The 19,375-nt window shown below is 37.4% G+C and overlaps 1 long non-coding RNA gene across 4 annotated transcripts in view; it reads left to right on the forward strand.

The window, feature by feature from the left end:
• LOC106038630 (uncharacterized) overlaps positions 1-19,375 on the forward strand; it is a 201,598-nt gene that overhangs the window by 176,020 nt on the left and 6,203 nt on the right. Inside the window, exons 12-21 of one of the 4 annotated variants that reach the window (XR_010831306.1) lie at positions 565-628; positions 2,565-2,701; positions 2,938-3,107; positions 6,466-6,533; positions 7,629-7,816; positions 10,965-11,065; positions 13,292-13,439; positions 13,545-13,602; positions 15,744-15,919; positions 18,348-18,417. This is a non-coding gene — a long non-coding RNA (uncharacterized lncRNA). The remainder of the gene's footprint in view (positions 1-564; positions 629-2,564; positions 2,702-2,937; positions 3,108-6,465; positions 6,534-7,628; positions 7,817-10,964; positions 11,066-13,291; positions 13,440-13,544; positions 13,603-15,743; positions 15,920-18,347; positions 18,418-19,375) is intronic. The other 3 variants (XR_010831307.1, XR_010831305.1, XR_010831308.1) reach the window with 3 other exon arrangements.

Genomic DNA, 19,375 nt, shown 5'->3' on the forward strand with positions numbered 1-19,375 from the left:
GTCATGGGAGGTTCAGGCTGGGTATTAGGAAAAGGTTCTTCACCACGAGTATGGGTGGGCCCCCCTCAGAATTGGTCATGGCTCTAAGCCTGCTGGAGTTCAAGAATCCTTTAGACAATACTCTCAGATATGGTTTAATTTTTAGATAGTCCTATGTAGAGTCAGGAGTTGAACTTGATCTTTGTGGATGCCTTCCAACTTGGGATATTCTGTTTTGTTCTAACACATGTACTGCTAGTACTGGGGTGTTGGATGCTAAACCCAGTGATGTAACTCCCATCAGAGCTACCAGTAATAGCATGTTAAATGTAGCCAAGTTGTTAAAAATCTTGTATCGTAAAAATGTGGGACTGACCAAAGAGTTCATGGGTAATTTTTGCTGCTGTTTACAAGTACAATGGTGGGGCTATTTAGTACTGTGCTATCACAAGCTACTAAATTCAATGCCATTTACTCCTGAACAACAAGGAGTATGTTAATTGACAGCTAAAGAAAGGACACAAACCTCTTTTTTTTTTTAATTTTATTTTTACTTTTCCTCTTTTCCTTGTGGTGTTTTGAAAGAATCCATCTAGAAAACTGTAAAGAGCTTTAGCTAAAGGACTCAGCAATATTCTCGTGAAAATATGTAAGTATCAAGAGCACCTAAAACAATATTGGTATGCAAAACATCAAGACAACCTTAGCAAAAATCAAGTTTGAATTAAGTTGACCTTGCATGAAAGAGTACAAAGTAGCTTGAAGTGCCCTGTTCTAAGTTGAAAACATTTGCAAAAACAAAGCCTGTGTTATATCTTCTTTATAATCTATCACCCTCTGAAAATATTGCTTCTTTAGTTTATTCTGTGTTGCTTATGATTTTAAGTAGAAACGTTGATTACTGAGTTTTGTTTCTCACCCATGATGTATGCAATTGGGATGGATCAGTTTTCATCTGATTCTTAAATTTTTCTGGAAGCAGGAAACAGCATGCCAGATCTTGCATATACTTCTGCATATCACTACATATCAAATGATATCTTGCATATCACTTCTGTGAGTGAAATCAGTAACTCCAAGAACAAATACAGGTATAAAACTCAGTCCAGTGTGTTTAAACAAAAAGAGAAGTAAGAGTAGCTGTGCAGCATAGAAATACAAAATCAAGTGTGGATTTAATTTTCATTGCAGGCCCAAATATTTAATCATCACAGACGAAAAGTAGTGCACAATTTCATTTACTCACGTAGTAAATGCATGGAGCACATTCATGCATGTCTGGGAAGTACTGGATGTCCACTCTGGGTTTTGAAGGGCTCTGTCTTCATATGGAGCAGCACCAATCTATTTGCAAGTCCTTCATTATCAGTTATTCTTCCGGACCGAGAAAGCAGAGAATTACCATTTAGCAGTCAATAGTCATGAGTGCCTGTGGCTGTAGCGTATGTTATTAAAGTAAATGAGAAGCATTCTATTGCCATTTAGAACAAGGTGACTTTTAATCCTTTATTAGTGCTCCAAAATCTAGGCCTTCTCCAGCCTCCATTAAAACCAGTGGAAGACTTTTTATCGATTTAGAGGAATCAATAGCTTAAATGTCTCTCTTCCCTTGTACCTTCTTTCCTTCCAGTTTCCACCTCTCTGGTGGCTTTCCTATCTGTGTCTGCAGGTGATATAGGAAGATACGCAGTTAACTTAGATGCAAACAAGCCAAAATAAACCAAACAAATTCCACTCTTTTATCTTTCATTTTTCAAGTTTGTAAGACTTTATAGCAGGCACCTAGGTGACTTTGTGCCAGCTGGTGCCTTTGTAGCACTCTGACTTGGTTGCGTTTTCAGTCCTGTTTTCAAGGCCTTTCTTTTGTTTTTCCCTTGGTTGTACTAAAGTCTGCTTGTTGCCTTGACAAATATTTGTTTCTGTTTCTGTGTAAGTAAGCATCTAACATAAAAATTTTTTCAGGATTTGTATTCAGCTGACTGTTGTGCTACTGTTTACCAGCGTTCAAAACCTGGGAAAATAGCAATTTGTTTGGGCTGAATAAGTAATACCTTATTTTAGAGGGCACAAATAGCCATGTAATTATTTTGAATTAAGAAATTACCATATCATTTCAGGCTCATTACATGGGTATTTATTTTTAGGAGATTATGTGCAAACCGTTACAATAATAATTAATGTAACTTTTATTTTTAAAGGGAAATAAGTATAATAGTAAAGAAAGGAAGGACACATTCTTGGTGAGCTTCAAGGCCTTAAAATGACAATTCCACCACAGATGTTGTGTGGAGCTACATTTTCATGTTGAAGACTAAAAGGCTTATTATTCTTGTATAGTGTTGAAGTGAAGAAGCAACTAGTAATGCACTTCTTATTTGTAACTTTTCACATGGTATGGTAAAGAATGGATGTTAAACTGCACAATCCTAATTAGGAAGGGCAGAATCCCTCTCAGTGGCTAAAGAGGTTATTTATATGTGTTTAGTCTATAATATTTAAATGATATAATTTCTATAACTTCTAAAAAACAATACAGTTCTGATTGTCCTTTTTTTTTCTTTTTTTTTTTTTCTTTTTCCCAACAGTTTATCAGGAAATCAGCTGTCCTGAAATCTATAGCAATCCTGGAAGCTCGCCACTGTATCTGGTCTGTTGCAACAGGACTGCCCTGAATCCACACAAGAAAGCCTGGGCTCTTTGGGAGCTGTAACTCAGGCAGAGAGTGAGGATAATGAGCTTGAAGCTGGCTCAGCTTTATAATCTCCATTCTTGCCTTTTGATAGTAGAGCAATTAACCGTTTTGTGGGCTAATTGCCTTCCATTTTCTCAGTGTTCATCATATTTCTGCGCTAAACCACACCACTATGGGGCTGGTGTATTTCCACCTTTCTAATTCCCTTCTCTCTGACTAGCCCCCCAACCTTACATTCAACCTGTGCCTGTGTTGTTTCTTCCAAGACGCTGATCACAATTAGAGGATCCACAACTTTTGAAGGATCTGATCCAGTGGATACAGCAAGTCTTCAAGAATCTTTGCATCAGGCCTCTGTTAAGTTGCAGCTTGTGTTGCAGAACCTACAGCTGGCCCAGGCCCTCAACTCCCCCTGTTCTGCTTCCTCAAACAAAGAGTAAGATTGCTATTGGTTTCCTTTCATGATTATAAATGTCTATTTAATCTCTCTAATCTTCTTAACACCAGTTAAAATGTCTAGCAGACAGAAATGTGAGAAATATTTGCTGTGAGGTAGAAATTCACCTAGTCATAAAATAATTGCTTCTAAACTGTTATTCATGGCATGATTCTAATTACATTATACTTAAGGGATCATAATGAAACAGACTTCCAAATTTACCCTGGAGTATTTTTTCTGCAGTATTGGATTGGAAAGCTGTAATTTGAATAAATGAAATGAGTAACTGAAGACAGACTCTCCCTCTCTCCAACATGTCTCATTAAAAAAAAAAAAAAGAAATGAAGAAAACTGTGTCATTTAAGTGATTAGCAAGATGTTGACAAAATGGAGGAAGTTTGCAGCAGATATTTTGTATACTCAGCTGAAAACAAATTAACAAAGCAGATTTCTGTACAGATAAGCCAAGCTTGTTTTCTGAAGGGCAAAAATCTTATTTATGCGTGATCAACTGAAGAGGAAAGAAGCAGTGAGAAAAAAAATGCTCATGAAAACCTGCAAATGGCCTTGTTATTCATTTGAGAAAGGGAGAGCAATAATATTCAAAAAGCCCTTAGGTGTATTATATAGATGTCAGACCTTGCTTCTTAGAAAAGAGGAGTTAATGAGTGCTATTGCTGTTCAGCACAACAGAGAGAAAAATAAGTGTTGAAGGGTTTGCTGTGATAGGCGATAGCATGAAATTACTAGATTTCACCTCAGACCCTTCCCTGCTTTCCCCTTCACTCCCATGAGCTTTCTCTGACTGAACTGCGTTCCTCAGCTGTTGTGGCAGTTTCACGAAGTTCGTGGTTCTCTCTCTATCATATAGTCCAGGCTTTGCTGAAAGTCAGAACTCGCTCCTTTTTCAGATTCAGTGCATTTATGTCTTTGGTCTTGTTCATTTATAAAACTGGCTTGATTTTGGTTAATTAATTGAGGTCAGTGCATTCCTCCCACAGATGGTTGGAAACATAGGCTGTTTTCCAAAGGCTTTGGGAATGAACATGTCCAGTGAGATGGGGCTGTTATTAAAGAGCCGAACGTAGGCCAACACACCTGGATATGAACTAATGAGGACAATGCAACCATGCATCTCAGACATGTTTGTTAGATAAGTCATTTAGTGACATACCTCCCTTATGTACGTGGAAGTTGTCCTTCATGTTGGAAGATTTACTTCTAAAATAAAAGCAGCTCATGCCTTTACCTAACCCTTAAATTACTAGTGATATTTTCTTACCTCCCCAAATCACTGTTTCACTGCTTACCTCTCCAAATCACTGTTTCACTGCTGTGAAAGAGAAACATTCTTTCAGTGTCCTCTTCTCACCCCTGATATTTTACAGTACTCTTTGAAAAGATACAGTGAAGATCTGCTCTTCCAGTGACACTTCGCAACGTATCAATAGATGGCAGTAGCTGAATTCTCATCTAAAAAAAAAAAAAACACACCTGGAAAATTTTCATAATTGGCTTTTTCTATAAGAAAAGAAGAATGTACTCTTTATGGGTTAAAATAAGGCAAGTTCTTTCACAAATCAGGGTCAAAGTGCAATTTCCCTCATTTCTTTCATTCTCAGAAGTATAGATATCAAGTTGCTTAAAACAGCACCAAATTTGCTGGAAGACATAAAATAAAAGAATCTACAGGTTCAACAGGGGATCGGAAACAAGGATCAGTTCAATTCTATGAATATTTCACTTGAACCTATTTAGAGACTTGTTACTCATGGAATGGTTATGATTATTCACTCTGGAAACAGATTACCAATACCTGCACCATAATTCCGAGTCAGGAAGTCCTGCATTCCAAGATAATTTACTTCTTTTGGAATTTTCCCAAATATTTTCCTAATGTCAATCCATATATTATATTGCCCCCGGTAAATACAACTTTATAATAAAGTAGCATACTGTGTTTGAAAATGGCTGTTTTATTAACTCTAGTTAATATGGAAGCAAGATCCCAAATTACTCTGTAATCTCCATTGTTTTAATGGAGTATGTCTAAAGAGCTTGCCCATTTAACTAGTAACTCCAAAATTTGGGGAGATTTCCAAGATACTCATGTATTTAGTCTATTTTTCAAAAATGCCTGCATGGATCAGGTAACGTACTCTTATCAAGATGAATCTGAATTAGGAAACAATGCTCTGCATACTACTAAACATTCTCTTAGGTGCTATCATCTTTTCAAAGGGCACAAACGTACTTGAAGATATGTCCTTTTGTTATAAAGGGGGACTCTGCAGTATTCATTTACTCTAGAAAGCATATTCGTAGTTAGAAATTACCTCAAGAGATCATTTAACCATTTCTTACTCACTGAAGCAGAATCAAGAATATTTAGATGAATGTATCCTATATATTCATATATTTAATGTGGTTCCTATATCCTGACAAAAAGAGAAAATTCTGCAATGATGCTGTGTGGCCAGTGGAAAAAATATATTTTCTGAACAGTAGCGAAGCCTTGATCTTCTTCATTGCAAGTTTATTTTTCTCCTCCCATACTTATATTTCTGTAGTACAGAATTTACAGTTCATCATGGTATTGCTGGAGAAATTTTGATAAAATCATTTTTTTTTAATCCAATGGTGTATGCATATTTATTATACATTTTAAATGAAAACTCATTTTGAAACATCACGTAGGTTTTTAGATCTCTTAGATTTTTCTCATCAAAAGCAAAATGTTACTGAAATCAGCACAGTCCAGTAAACTAAAGCATATGGCTGTTGATATATCAAAATTTCTTAAAGGCAAAGAATATAGAGCTCTGGCAGAAAATTTCTGAGCGCTGTATCATCTGAATTCTTGGGTCTATGGAAATATTCTGTGCTTTTTTACAAACTCACCTATTTAATCTTAATCACGATTATTTAATTATTATTATTATTTGTATAATGCAGTTTTCTTTCTTCTCTCTTTCTGCTAGTGTTTAAGTACTGCTACAGTAAGAAACATTCTGACAGATATATTTTTGTGATATGCATTTCTGTTAGCAGTTGGGGAAGTGCGTTGACTGGTAATTTGCAAATCAGTATTTTCAGATTGCTAGCTCAGGTCAGAGGACTGTAAAATGCTGGAAGTTTATACTCAGTATTATCTAAGCTCTGAGAGCCTTTTATTAGCAAAGCTGTGCTGCACACTCCAAAACAGAAGATTTTTCCTGATTTGTTAGGTAAGCTCTTCTGGATAGGAATTGGCACTTTAAAAAAAAAAAAAAAAAAATCTATTTTTAAGTGACATACTTGTTGCTGTATCATTTTAAAACTGTCATTTGTTAATGTGCTGTTGTTACTATTGCAGGCTTTGAAAAGTATGAAGCACTGCCAGACCCGATTGTGTTACAGCTTACACACACCTGGAACTAAAAGGTAACTCCCAGGTTTCCCTGTTCAATGCAACTATATGGAAAGAGACCAAAAATGGATACAGACAAGAATATAAGGAAACAGGGTCTGTTGATCAGTGTGATTGGTGGTTATCCCAACAACACAATGACTTTGAAATGTTATTAAAAATTAAGATACTTTGGCTAGGTTTACTGGTAGTATCTTTAAGAAGCAGTACAAACAGCATTTGTCTTAGCCAAGCAGTGGAAAGTTAGGACTGTACGATCTTGTCCACCCCAGTTTCCAGGTAAGCTACAATGCACCTGTATCGCATACATATCTACTTGTTTAATGATTTTTACACTTTCCATTCTGATCTCTTTCTTTTACAAGCTAAAACCACTAAAATAGATGTCTACATGCTTCTGCATGCCATTTAAATGGATGCAATTTTAATCCAAAAGTGAGTGTTACTTGCATATCTACAAGATCATATAGTGCAGTCACATTACATGAGATGCAATTTTTATGATGAAAAAGAACCTTAAGCAAATGGGTGAAGAATGTTATCCATTGCCGCCCCCAAATCATAATCCATTATTTGAGTCAAAAATCTGTCAGTCACACAGCAGTTCATTTTCCTAAACTGAACATTATAGCCAGCTGTGTAACAGTAATGTTGCTCAAAGAAAATGCAGCCATTGTTTAATGGGGAAAATAATGCTCATATTAACAACAGCATGCACTTCTGAATCCCTTTGGCTGTTTCCAGGTACCCCTTCCTCTGCTTGCACCCTAGAACTAGCCACAGTTTGTATTCCCAGATCTAAAAACATTCTAGTAATGGAAGAGGCTTTAAGGGGCACATGTGTGTTTCTCAATGCTGTGAAAGTCCATACTCATTTATGATCTTTCTTGAAATCACATTCAAAACATACTGAAGTGTAAGGGCGGAAATGAAGAGATTTGGCTTAATAAGATTCATCTTTATCTTCTTATAAAGTCTTTCTCAAGCAACACCCGTCTGTAAGCTGTAACCAGAACATCATTTCCATTTTTCAAAGCAACACAGAGTGACTCTGAAAGTTTGTACTCAAAGATATGTTGTGGAGAATTAAGCAGGATTTTTTCCCACAGGCACTTTGTATGAATAAGAAAATCTCTTCTAACTTAATGTAGAGAGCAAGAATTGCCAAGCTGCTAGAGGAGAAGACGGATTTCCAAGGATTAAAAACAAACAAACAAACTGCATAACAGCTGAGCTTTAAAGAAAATTGTCTGATCTGTTTTTTTCAGTAATGGGGTTACAGGCACCTTTTCCTATGGTAAGAACTTCTCATCCACAGTTGAGCAATTTCTCCAAAATATGTATTACATCAGCAAATAATTTTAGACCAGAATATTGCCAGTGAAAAACTGATTGCCTTTTCATCAGATAGATAATTCTAATTGTACAGATTGGGTCTATGGGGTATAATATTACATGTAAGCCTATGTTTAAAAGTAAAAACTATCATTTCATTCCAAAATGCTTGCTATTTCGCATCATCAAGATTAAAAAGGATTGCTTGCTTAAGGTGTAAATGCAAGTGTATGTAACTCAGGGATCAAGGTGGTGTCAGTACAGACACAGCCACAATACTTTTGTACCTTTTAAAAGTACTTTTTAAAGTTTTTAAAAATAAGAAGAAATACCCACCTGCTCCTGCATGGTTTCACTGGTCATTATACACATATAAAATTACACAGAGGAAGAAAAGAGGGTAAACTCATAATACCCTGAGTTATCTTTATTTCAGTAACATCTATTTCAACTCACGCTGTTCTTTTATGTTTGGAATTACAGATGGTGGATGTACTATAGAGCTCCTGAATGCATCATGTAGGTTTAAGCACCAGACTGTAGGAATCTGAGCTGCTAGCTAATGACCAAATTTTGATTTAATCTATTTTTTTCCTCTTTCTAATTATTTTTCCTTCTACTAGGTTGGAGACAAGATAGTAAATAAATAAATAAGAATATAGAAAAAACATAGATATTACTACCAACATTTTTTCCTTCTCCCTAGCCTGCTAGTCTGCAGAAGATTCACAGCCTCTATTTTGTGATGATTGTTGGGATGATGAGTAAATGCTATGAAGTTTATTTCCCAGACTTATCAGATCCTCTGTTAGAGCTTTGGATTTGCAAACTTTTGCAGTACTACTGCATTACTGCTTGGTACTTTTCTAGAGAATTCTGTATTTTCTACAGAATAAATACTTCTCCATGGAAGTATCAGTTAGGCAAGCAAACCTATCAGATTAAAGAAAATGTATGTAGAGCTTGTTATAGATCAAACTGATCAGTAGAACAGAAACTATTCCCAGACACGCTTTTAGTAGCGAATGAGCTCCCTTGTGCAACAAGGTGTTGCGCCTGGGAGTACCTGGGAGTTTTGAGGCTCTGCCCAGCTCTCCCCCAACCCCTCCCTGCAGGATGTCTGGACAGAGCAGCCTGGCGTGGGAGCTGGACTGTGTTCTTGCTCCCCTCAGCTGCCAGATGCTCTGAGCTCAGCTCTGAGCAAAAGCTAATACTCAGCAGCTGCTGTCCCTGATAGACAGCTGATCACTGTGTGCTCCTTTGCTCTCCTGCTTTTATTTCCCCCATCAAGCTGTACAAATAGGTATGTTGCTCTGTCCCCTGTTCATCCAGCCGAAAAGCTGAACTGAGTCAGGACACACTCCAAAAATATCCTTGCAGCATAAGAACGAAGCACAAGATGGGTTTTGCAAGTATCTGTTTTGTGGTAACTTGTGGTAACTGTATTTCCTTGCATTGGCTAAAGAAGGGCCAACGGATCTAAGTCTTAATAATATCTATTGAGTTTGTGAGTTATTCTACTGATGGTGGGAACAGCCATTCTTGTACTATGATCACCATTGAATCACTTAAGATAGTTTCTGCTAAACTGGTGAGGTGATAAACCAGGCCCATGTGTACCCTATTGAAATGGGAAATGCACTCAGCATTAGAAACCTCAGAATAAATACTCCAGTATCTATGGGAGTACTGAATTTTCCTTCTCCCTTAAGATACAGATGATGCCCAGGGATGATCTCTGCTCTCTGTGAGTACTTCTGCACTAGCAAACTTCAGAGTGCCCATGACCCAGAGATCTCAGATGCAAATCTGCTTCTCTTTGAAGCTGGACAGGTGAGGTCTCCTTTCTCTCCTTTCCCAGATGTCCCTGGAAGGAAAACACAAAACAGACAACTAATGGGGAAAAGGATGCACAAGCATGGCCAGTGTCCGTCTCATTTTCTCTACCAGACATGACTCATGGTAGTGCTTTAAATAGTTTAAACAGAACAGGTGATGCGAATGCATATGATCTACAAATGTTTTTTTCAGTGCATTTTTTTTTTTACTTTTCCCAGACTGACCTGCTATCACCTTTAGTAAAGCATACATAGTTAGTTTGCTTTCTGAAAATAAATATTCTTTGTAATTAAAAGTACAAAGATCCTGCTGATGTGATTGTTTTAACACTGAGGGAGTTTTGCTGTAGTTTTGTCCTGGAGTACCCAGAGGCTGTAAAGATAGTTTCAATATTATTGTTTCCATCAATAATGGATAATGATATCAATAAGACAAAGACAGGAACATGTTAGCCTCAAGCCTTGAAAACACATTCATCCATATGCCTTCTGCCAGAGGTGTGTGCAACACAGAAAAAAATTGTAGTAACTTAAAATTTAGTACTGTGATTAGTTCAAATATCAGAAGATACCTATGGCTTTTCAGCCCTTAATTAAACCATAGGTACTTCTTTGTTTCCCCTTCCTAGGTATGTTTTACTTTTATCAAGGATGGAAAGCCTAAAATGTTTCAGGATTGTTGACTGTGCTTTGTCTCAGAAATGGCTCCAACCTGGGGCTCTCAGAATTACAATAAATCTGTGGTTTGCTCTGAATGAGCTTAGTGCACTTGCCGGGACTGGAAATCACGTAGTGTAACTAAGGCGATAGTCCATTCACAGCTTTAATTCTCTAAGGTTCAGAGAGCCTCCTGCAAAGTGCTTGCTTTTAGTGGCTCTTGGAGGACTTCAAAGAACATAGGTTTACAGGAAAAAAAAAAAAAAAAGAAGAAAAGAAAAGAAAAAAAAATATGTAAAGCCTAATGCAAATGTGTTGTTTCCTGTCAGCTTTTCTAAGTACATACAAGCATGTTACAGTTCATTGCTGAGGAAGAGAGCTCAGTTTTCCAGTAATGTGCCTTTTGTGCTTTTTCAGGCAGGAAGAGGATCTGTTTTCTGTTTCAGCTTTCAAAAAATGGTATTTAAAAGGAAATCCATTTCTTTTGTCAGACTGCAAGACCAAATGCTATATATTACATATACCTTTCATTTAGGCAGTGTATCATGATATAATTTCACTTAATTCACTGACATATTAAAATGTAAAAGTATTTCTTTCCGATACTGTTTACAGAAAAGAGGAAGAGAAATGAAAAACAGCCCAGAAGAGTTTTTGAGGGACATAGTCTGCTTCTCCTCATTTTTTGGGCCGGAGTGCTTCCTGGAGCTGTGAAGGTAGGCTTCGCTCATCTGTCCAAAGCCATGCTTGGATGCTGGCCTGTGTGGAGGAGGGTTTAGCTGTCTTCACCACACAATCCTCCACATGTGGAGGCTTTTTGGAGCGACTTGGTGTGGAGTGACAGTGAAAGAAGATGGTGAAATGGGCAACACTGGAGGAAGGGTTTGACAGGCCAGGGAGAGAGACGCACACACTGGGTGCCATTAGCTGCGAGTCTGCGAGCACAGCTTTCCTCTCTCTGCAGAAACAGCTGGTTCTTTGGCGTCTATTTTTACCTGTTTCTAAAGAGCAGTGAATTCTGTTTTGAAAATCTTGCAGTAAGCGTGCACACCAGTCTGTAGTATTCTGTAGAGTTTTATCTGTCTTCAGAAAAAAGCAAATAGACAAACAAACAAAAAAAAAAGCCAAATCCCAGAGTCCTTTTGAGGACAGAATCCTGTGCAGTATGTGAGGATCCAAAGTTTAGGTAGTAGAAAAGAAAAACTACTCAAAGTCAGGCGTAGTAATTACTAGTGTCTCCCCAGTGTGTGATTATTCCTCGTTCTGTCCTTTCTCTGGCTTTATTCATATAGCACCTGCTAAGACTTACTGTGTTTTGTGCATTTTTCCCCCATCTGTTACAAGCTCATGTAAATCCTAGGCTAATTTAGAAATCCTTTATCTAGGATTTTGCTTGTTCAAAACAATTTAATAATCTGTGCAGAGAAAGTTGTATTTTAAAAGTTTTTAGATTGTATTTCATATCTTCATAATGTAGTGAGCACAAATGGCTATACAATCAGCTATATCTGTTTAAGCTTGCTAAATCATAAAGAGCCATGTTACAAAACAAGGCAGAACTGTTCCAGGCAACACTCTAAATTTATGGGACAATGATGCCAGATGACAACAGAATTGCAAAGAAAGTGCTTAGTACATCAGAAATTAATACCTACTGAGTCTTTTTTTATGGTGATAATTATAAGTATTCGCTCTGTGTTTGAACATAATACACTCAGAACAGCAGTTTAATAAATGTACTAGAGATTATTGAAAAAAATGCAAGTTGCAGGTCATGTTTGGGTTTTCATTGGGCAAATAACTATCATTTTCTTCTCAATGAAAAATAAAATTGCAAAGTTACAGGAGGTTTTCAGATTCAGTGCATACAAATGGGTAGTTTATATCTGTGCTCTGAGCAGCTCAGAGGTATACAGTTGAAAATAAGCAGGTCACGCCTCTTGCTCTGACAAGGCCAGTTTGGTTTGAGGACTCGCTGGATGGGGCTGACTGCAAGGTGCACTCACAGAGTCTTGGAGGTCAGTGGTATAAATGTTTGTGGAAAGATGCTGTCGCTGTAAAAATCTGAGGAAATGTATTCCTGGCAGGCAGGTAGGTAGGCGTTCAAAAGTAGAATTTGGGCCTTGATAAATGTTGATATATTAAAAAATCATTAACATTGATTTCTTCTACATTCCACTTCTTGAGTGTTTTTATTCTATATTTTTTTCCATCTTCTCTCCAAGGATTGATGGGGTTGGAAATGTACTTTTTGTTATGAGAACAAAATGTCTTTTATAACTCCAGGAGCTGTTACTTTAGTATTGGACCACTGACCAAATGTTGTCGGAGACGGCAATGCTACTGACTCTCATTTAGTCATTGATGGCTACCTTAGCATAAATACTCACCAATGTACGAAGGAGAGAAATGCTCATCCCTCAGCAAAAGGAGAGGGGGAGTCTGCAGCCTCTCTCTGTGCTTGGCTGACTGAATTTTTCCCAAAGAGCAATCAAACCTTTACATTTTACACTTCAAATAAAAATTTCACTACCTCTACCTTATAATCCATTTATTTCATTCATATTATGTACCTGTTTTATTTCAAGTAGCAAATCAGATATAAACTTTTATTTTTAATAATGAATCACACTTCTGGGCACACTTAACCAGAATTCATGTATGGTCTATCCAGTATCCTCTGTGCAACTCTTTATATACAATAAAAAATATACAGCTTAATCAGTTGTAACCTTAGTTATATAACAGAATGGCTGTTGATCCTATATTTGATGAAATCATCCTTTTTTATTCATTTCAGATGTCACAGTCTCATGCAAAATGCAAAAGCCATATAGTTTATTTCAGCTGAAATCATAAAATTGAATTATTTGTTTCTAGACATACTCTTTGCTAATTTGTGACACAGTAAATTTGAGTCAGTTTTTTGTCTTTTACCACAGCTTGTCGTACACATTCACATACAATCCCAGACAAACAGCTTTTGGAACTGAAGAAGCATTCAGCGGAATTGGTGGTGGTGTATAGCGTAGCTTGACTAATTAGGCCAGCATTTACTGTGGTTAACATGCAATTTATTCAAAGTGCAAGGTACGTCTAAAGAGGGTTAGTAACTGTGTTTGTGTTGACTATGAATTTCCCTCCTCATTTTTAACCCCTTCTGATTTGGAAATTTCTCTTGTCTGTGTTACTCAGGAGATGGTGTTAATGCAATGTAAGATGTTAATGAGACTTCAGTCCGTTTAGCTTTGAGGTATGACATTTTTTTCCCCTCGCCTCCTCTTAATGATCTGATAGTATGTTGCTACAGGAAAGAGAGAGAGATGTATCTCTGGTAACTAAAGGTCAGGGGCCCTAGGCTGCATGGGCTGATGTGGTGATCAGACCCGAAGAGAAAAGGGAAGGGTGATGCTTCCTCAGTGTCAAGAGTGGCCTCACAAAAGTCATGTATCTGAAATAACAGCAGTCTGAAGCCTCATGTTGCTCTCCTGTTCAGTGGTGCTGGAGAAAAAAAAGCCGAGATCCTTCAATATTTAATGATGGCTGAACAAACTTGGAATGAGCTGAGGAAGATGAAAAGTCACAGAAGTTAATGCTCCCCAAATACAGCAAAGCTCAGTAGTCCTTAAAAGCAATTAAAATGCTTTTACCATCTGTTAAGTAATTACCTATCGTCATTAGTTATTAAAAGTAGAAGATGATGTAAAGGGCACAAACAATATAAAAAGAACAGTTAGATTCTTGTGGGTTTCTTGAATGAGGTTATAAAAACCTGATTATTAGTATCGAAATAAAAATGACAAATGTACACGGGGTTTTGTAGTTGTTCCACTTAAAAAAGAAAACTGTTACATTTTTCTTAACACTAAAAAATTTAGCTTGATTCTTGCAGTGGTTACTAGTATGATTTGAAGTTTGTTTTAATATTTGTCTCCAAAAAATCAACCAAAGACCAAGAAGATTTAAGGTTTCCAAATTTAGTGAATTATAGCTCAGCTAAAATCAATTACAGAAAACACAATTTGAGGACCACACTTTGGAACAGATTAAAAGCAAGTAACCAAAAAGCCCCTAAGCTATGTGTGCTTTTAAGCTGCATGACTGTGCACACAAACATATGCGTACATACTGCCATATTTAGTAGTATGGTTTTCTAGGGTTTTTTCTTCGTCTTAGTAAAGATAGGTTCCTCAAAATGTATTTCTTTCAACGTAGTATGTGCACATCTTTATTTATTTATATATTTTTGATGGAGTTTAAGTTTATATCTCTAAGGTTGCATGAGGATCCTTGTGTATATTTTATATTTTTAAGTTTTATTTCATTCAGAGAATGGACAATAATCAAAGTAGATAGATTTCACTGCAAGTCCATAGTACACATTAGAGCTATATAAAGAAGATAGAGCTTGTTCTCAACAATTTTTAAGATGTGCTTTCAGTTGTGTTTCATTAATTGATTCAGGGAAAAAAAAATTCCTAAAAATGATGTGGTTTTCCTGTAAGAGATTATCATTCTGTATCAGTCAAGAAAACTCAGTAGTGTACAGGTTATTTTAAATGTATTTAAATGTGAAATTTGATAATTGTGACTATTTCTTCTCAGGTTTCTTGCTGAAAAAAAAAAAACAAAAACAAAAACCACCACCTTGCAGACACATTATTGAGCCTCCCATAAAACTAAAATTGGTTGGAATTAGCAATGTTCTGCTGGGGGCAGCTGTGAGAGCCAACTTTACTCATGCTACAACAGAGTGAATGCCAGTGAAATACCATCCTTAGCAAAATTGCTTGGCTGTTTGCACAAAATCAAGAAGGTCCATAAGTACATAAGTAGAAAAGGATCAGCCACAGCCATGTTGAGATGCACAGACAGGCAACCTGTCCAGAATGTGTAGTTCAGGACAACAGCATGAGAAATTCCTGATATCAAAAGCGATTAATGCCCAAGAGGGTGGCCTACCCTGGCCATGTAGTTGCGCATACAGACGCACACAAAAAAAAATATGCTGTTGAACTTTCTTGAAATCAGAGAGAAAGCAGTTTCCATGCTGTCCAGGCTAACTCTGTTTTATAGCTGCAACAACAATATAATGGTGTGAGAAATGGCCAAATCTTTATAAATAATAAACACAGGGGGATAGAAAATTGCTATGGGAGGGTTAGCAAGATAATCATACAGTAAATAACAAAAACAAGATATTAGGAGAGCAAAACTAGGGCCAAAGAGGTTAGATTGTGTAACTGGGATGCAGCAAGGGTTTTAATGAGGATGAAAATGAGAGGGGGGAAAAAGACAATAAAAGGAAATAAAAAAATTATGATTGGTGCTGCTACAGGACTCCTTTCAAGCAGCTCCGTGCCTGATCAGTGCTGTTCTTTCCATCATTATCAGGTCGGACCTTGCTTCCGCACCCAGGAGGGAGATGATGTGTTTTCCCTAGCTGAGGGAGGATCCCCAGGAGACCATACCAGCACTGACCATGGATAGGAACAACTCAGGGACAGCTCAGCATCATCTGCCCTTCCCTTTGCATCAAGCTAGTGGATACTGTGGCTGCAGATATAAAGGTCGGTGATGTCTATATTCAAGACAGGTTGTCTGTGTACCTGTCTGTACATATTGCCTTCTTTCTTTCCTGAGGTCTCTTCCAAAATCTAGTGAAGAGTATTTAAGTATTTTGCTGCTTTAAGTACTTTTTCCCTGGGCACATTGGTACCACTTTTTAAATATATATATAAAATGTGTGCTATTTATAAAATACACCACATATTTAAAACAAACAAATAAAACCCCACTATTTTTATTTTGGTTTGGCAGCTGCAAGTCTAAACATTAGGTAGAGAACAGAGACATTAGGTTTGTGTTGCCAAAATCCTACTGAGGTACCCTCTCCCATTATTTTTTCCATCTGTTTTGTTTCTTAGAGATTATTGCAGCAGCTTAAGAGTTTGATTTATTTGTGCCAAGGCATAGGCAGAGAATTTGAGAAGAGTCAGAACTGCTTAAAACCACAATCTTAACTGCTGAACTATTCTACATGTGAAAATACTTTCTGAATTTTGTTCAAAATATTCAACCTGATTTGCTGAATGAGGACGGAGAGAGAACTGAGGATTTTTCTGTCAATTCTTCCCCAGTATTACTGTAGGGAATATTTAAATACACCATTTGCAGTCAGTGCATAATAGCATAGAGAGTTGTTGTTTTTTTTGTGAACAATGATTCGTGAAAAATTACGTTTACCTTTTTATTAGAGTAAAAACAGAGTATCAAATACGCACTGAATTAAATTTTTATATATACCTTTCATGTTATGCTACCTCATCTTTGTGGCTTCAACCCTCAACAGCAGTTTTGGTAGATTTGTTAAGGGCAGTATGTGTTTGGATGATCCAGTGGTAAAGAAACCTAAAAGAAAGACAATATTTGCAAAAGTGTGAGCACTTGAACCAAACTTTTCAGTCTGTGTTCAGACACGTAACAAAAAGCTGGACTATGAAGTCACTGAGTACCCAAAGACTTGCTTTATGCAAGCAGCTTCCTTCTGCAGAATATCTATGTCCATGTGGACAGCTTAATCTGCTCTCAGCCTCCCTGAGTCAATGAAACATGTCTCCAACCCATAAATAATATTTTCTCACTGGCGAAGAGCCTCAGTCCTAGAGGCTGATTTATAGACCTTTGGGAGGAGTGAGCCAGACCTTCAGGCCAAAGACTCAGCACTCCTTATTTTAATATCCAGGAGGATATAAAAGTGGTGAAGCTGCAACCCTGACCTTCTTGCCTTTGGGGGCCTCTCCTTCCTGGGAGGAGGAGGAGGACCTATTCTGTCAACTCCCAGCTGCTCACCCTGAAAACCACCCTAATTACCTCCAAAACCTTTCCAGTGGACTGTCAGCACTTCTCTTTTTGTATTTTGATTGAGCACTCCTGACAACTATTTTCTCAGAATCCACCTATTGAGAATGAAGCTTAAAAATGTAAAATTTATTTGCTTGCAAAATCTGTTCTCTATGGGCATACACACCGTATCTCCAAAGACACACAGTTCACTGTTCTTTCTAACCATCCTGACCTGTAAATCTTTTGAGGGTGACCTGAGAAACTGGAAGCTCATTGTCCTCATAAATCTTCCAGAGCACCTGTGGAGGCACACTGAGCTCTCCAATATGTCTGTGTTGTGAATGATCTTTATCAATGCAAATAAATTTTTCTCAGGACTGGTAACTTGAAGTATTTAATAAAGTTGAGAAGGTGGTGTTGTGGGGATCTTTCTTCCTGACTTCTCAGCAGAGACAGGTCTGAGTAGCAGGTATTGATGTAGGTATACTGTAATATACTATATATCAGTAGGAGTAATTGTTGTGTTAGTACTGGAATATTATCTACTAGTAGATAGGTTTACTAGGGCATAAGCTGTTGATGTGGCTGCAAATTTAGCTTGCCTGAAAATGGAAAGGGAACTCAAGAACTGTGTCACAGCCATGTAGACGTGACCACATGGTCCGCGTAAAGGTAAGAGAGATGGTAGGGGTTTCTTCTCAATAAATGAAAATATATATATATATCAGCTAGCCTGATCAGGAAGCTGTATACATCAAAAATCATGTTTTCAAAATAGTAAGGATGGACACTGGAGGGTTTGATTGTTTCCTCCTTTAAGTGATAGCAAATCAGTTGAAAAATGTAGATTTTGTCTGAGGCCTTACAACCAGTTGTAAAGTCTAATTCTGTGTTTCCTTTTACGTCAGCAAGCACTTTAGGATTTCATACAAGTGTCAGTATGAGGATTCAGAACAAGAACCCAGGGAAGACTTTTAATTTTGGTGAGCAGCTCACTCCTATTTACAAAGAGAGCAAGTCACTCCTATCCTGGCTGAATATCCAAGATGCCAGGACTGCCTATAATCCTGTGAAGATATCACCTGTACATTTAAAGTCCCTTTGTTCTGAAAAGCATGCAAAAAAAAAAAAAATCATTTTTTTTTTCTTTAGAAAAATGTGGAAGTGTTACCTGAGCAATGGTTCAGGAGAAGACTCTAACCAGGGCATCTCAATGGCATTTGTAAGTTACTAAATTACTGCTGGATGAGTGAATATGCGAGTTGGTATGAGCACTGATTTCCTTGATACATTCTTAGTAAAATTTAAGTTATCTTCAAAGCTGTGAGAAAAAGTGTGACAGTTAAAAAGTAAATATAAAAATAAAGTTTTTGAACAGTCTGAACTCTAAATAATTAAAACTGAAAAATGTAAGAATTGAAGCTGAAATAATTGTTGGTGCTAATATTTAAAAACTTTGAAATGCCTGCATGTGCACATGCATCATTTTTTATTTTTTTTTCAAGATACCAGATTTCACCTGACAGAAAATTATCACCCCTAAACTCGTATTTTTGGAAATGCTTAGTGTCTAATTGGTTAGTGACAGCAGTTAACAATGATAAGCCTGATGCGTGGAAGTAGAATAAACGTGAGCACTCCTACCATGGCTGTGGCAGCATGGATGCCAGCTGGCAGGTCGGTGCCGGAAGGTGACGGGACCTGCAGTGCATGGGGAGGGACTCAGCCCCAATGAGGCATGGAGGAGGCTGCTGGCTAGAGCCAGGGCCCTGTGGATGCTTAGCAGCCTCCTGGTTTACCTGCTCTGATATGCTCCTGATTGCACCACAGGTGCCTTTATTCATTAAATTCAACCCCTACCAAGAATTTGGATGGGATAGTGGGAACACACAGAAGCCCAAACTGTCAGTGATATCCTGCATTTTAAGCCAGAGGCACAACAGCCAATTTCTTGATAAATATTGCTATCAGCCTTCTGTTGTAACAGAGCTTTGTACTTTTGTGTTCTCTGGAAGTGTTTTTATTGTTGTTATTGTCATTTTAAAACATTGCATAACTTGAAAGAAAGCACTGGGTTAATGTGATGATGGAGCCAAGAGTTACGTGTACTAGGGATTTGTGGAGGACTGTGAGTGGGCAGTGATGCTGTTTGACAGCAGGAAGTTCAATGCAGTCTATAT

The sequence above is a fragment of the Anser cygnoides genome, chromosome 4 (genome assembly GCF_040182565.1).
Source record: "Anser cygnoides isolate HZ-2024a breed goose chromosome 4, Taihu_goose_T2T_genome, whole genome shotgun sequence".
Taxonomy (NCBI): domain Eukaryota; kingdom Metazoa; phylum Chordata; class Aves; order Anseriformes; family Anatidae; genus Anser; species Anser cygnoides.